Raw genomic sequence first — 2,837 nt, forward strand, 5'->3', positions numbered from 1 at the left:
TGCTACTATACCTCAATCCTTTCTATAAAGCCGGTGATACTCTTCTACCTTTAGGGAAATCTGGGAGCGATACAATATTATTAAAACAAAGGCACGCTCTTATTTAAACTGATTCTTATGCGGCGATTTTTAAAGTAGTTTACTTTGAATTCAACGAGAAGCTAACGAATAAGCTGAATCCAAAATTTAGTAAATGCCGGATATATGTTACGAATTATGCTCTAATGAAGAAAACTTCGCTAGATACATTAAAGTATGACTATGTCCGTTTTGGAGAAATGAGATTTAATAGATACAACTGCAGAACATCTAAATATTTTCTGCCAGTCTATTTAGCCTTCACAAATATTCCGAAATATTCTCTTTAGAATTACGTCATTGTTTTGCAGAAAAATTAGAGTGAACACTCTTCCTATCGGTAGTGACAGGTTGTCAAATTTGAGCTGTTAGAAAATCTAACAATCAAAGTTTTGACCAATGCTGCTCCGATTTTTTATGAAGTGATGAGAAAAGGAATGTGGCTGCCAATAAAGGTCACGATCAAGTACTTTTGTCCCCAGGAGCACACCTGAGCTTGGCGGCACTAATGTGCGATGTCTTCTTTATTAGATTGCAGCAGGTGATTACAAAACTGCGCCAAGGACAAGTTGGTTGAGTGTAAAATGTATAAATACAGAGCGGTTCCTTCCCATCTGATGGTAATTACATTCACTTTTCGTTTGGGCAGCAGCTAGAGTGGTGGGTAATCGTAAAAATTGGGTTTCATCGTAGAACTCCAAAAATGCGTACAATGGTGACCTATTTCGATTTAGCACCCAGATGGCAAAAAGAAAGTCTGATTGTGTTTAAGGTTGATTTTAGGAGTTGTTAACTGATTTATCGTAAATGATAACGAAAAAACGGGATACACTGCCTTTCATTGAAGGTAGTGAGCATGGAGGAAAGGAATGAAGAAAACAATACGATTATTTTGTTGTATTAACAGGGAAGGCCCTGACAGCACAATGGTTTCGGCGACAAAAATAGTGGAGACACTCAGGGATATCTGCAATGGCGTGATGGAGGTGCGGATGTGCAACACCATTTTTATGCATTCCGAATTAATTTTATATAATCTTGCCGTCATAATGAAATCCGCCTTTGCGTGTTGTTTCCTCTCTCATGGTATGTATTAACCTGACGTGCAAGAGACCAGTTAATGCTATTCAACAATATAAAATAGTTCCTGTGATTAGAACAAAAAACGACAAACTCGTAAAGGCCTTTAAATTATAAGGCAAATGGTGATATTTGCAAAACAATGGCAAAAACGTAGTCCAAATGTATAAAGTGGCGTTACGATTCTGCAATAACACTATGTTTGGCGCTATGCATATAAGCTTTGGCAAAAGTTGGTCGCTTGATTGAAAAAAATAGAATTGAAACCTATTTAGGCATTGCTAACAAAATTACCAATCATTAGCAGCAGATTCATTTCAAGCAAAAAATGGTTTAATTTTGCTAAGTCTTACAACCTAACAACGTTGCCATGACCGAACTATGCAAGGCTTGCTAAAGCATATAACACCAAGAAAAGAGAAATTGAAAGAATTTTAATTATGTAACATACCAAACAACCAAGCAAACCTTTGGCATGAAAATTGGATTACATCGCAGTAATCTACTTATCTTTTTGTACAGAAGTTGAATCCTTGACTTGCTCATTGTTCAAATAAATGGAAGTAGACAATTTGACGGCGTCGCAAATTCCGAAGGATGCAAGGCCACCATCGTAAAGCCATTTTTAGCAGATTCAGTGCCAACACAAATTCCTTTATTTGGCTTCAAGAGCGTTATCATCTACTCAACAGCCAAGTAATTACGCACAATTTCCTTTTTTAGTTAGGTAAACCGGTAGCCGATCAAAGCTTTAAATTGCGACGGCTTAATTAAGGTTGAAAATTGGTGCCCATTTTATTGGCCCAGTTTATATTTTTTGGGATAATTAACAAACTGAAATTTGATTTGATTTCCAAAATTGCTTTTAAAACGCCCAAATCATGTCTGTAATTAAGGGGAAGTGAGGAGACACAACAATCAAATGTTTACTTGGTACCGTGATTACAGGGTATAAACGATATGCTGAAGGGAGTTGAAGGAGATTGAAATTCATTAAAAACTAACAAAGACTATGCACGCGGAAGTGACCTTAATGCCATACCATAAGAAAACAAGGTGAAAAAGGAAAAAGTGGCTTCTCCAACTGATATTGTGAACGTAGCTCCGTGCAAAAGAATTAGCATCACTTTTCAAGTAGGAAATTAAGATAAAATAAGTGAAAGTTTAAATGAGAAATTAATACAATATTACTTTTCGATGACGTGCCTGTTTAACTAGTAAATAGTCTTGTTTACAGCAGTCATCCGACGCATTTAATAAACTGATCTTCATGAAAAATAAGGCAAAGCTTCCACAAGTAAGCCCACTTGATTGGACAGTGAGTGGGTTAGCTGTAAATCAGTGCTTTGGTCACTTGAAATTTCGAGTAAGAACATAATCACAATTGCTAACGCCCCAGTCGGGAAGTTGGTCTTTTGGGCAGAAATTTGGCGTCTATTCTCCTAAGAACGGCCCACTTCTTCATTAAATAATATTAAGTATGTGAAAGTGGTGCGTTTATCAAACTACCACCTTGTCGACTCTGCATTCTACAAAGCGGTAGATTTCTTTAAGTTGTTCTTATTTCCTATCTAATATACTAATTAAAGCATAAAAATGGTAAGCATCGTTCAAAATTACGAAAAAATTGGGGAATCTTCATGATTTTTAGTTGTAAATTAGTCCGTATTCGATGAAAA

Source organism: Echinococcus granulosus, assembly GCF_000524195.1.
Source record: "Echinococcus granulosus chromosome Unknown EG_S00010, whole genome shotgun sequence".
NCBI classification, from domain to species: domain Eukaryota; kingdom Metazoa; phylum Platyhelminthes; class Cestoda; order Cyclophyllidea; family Taeniidae; genus Echinococcus; species Echinococcus granulosus.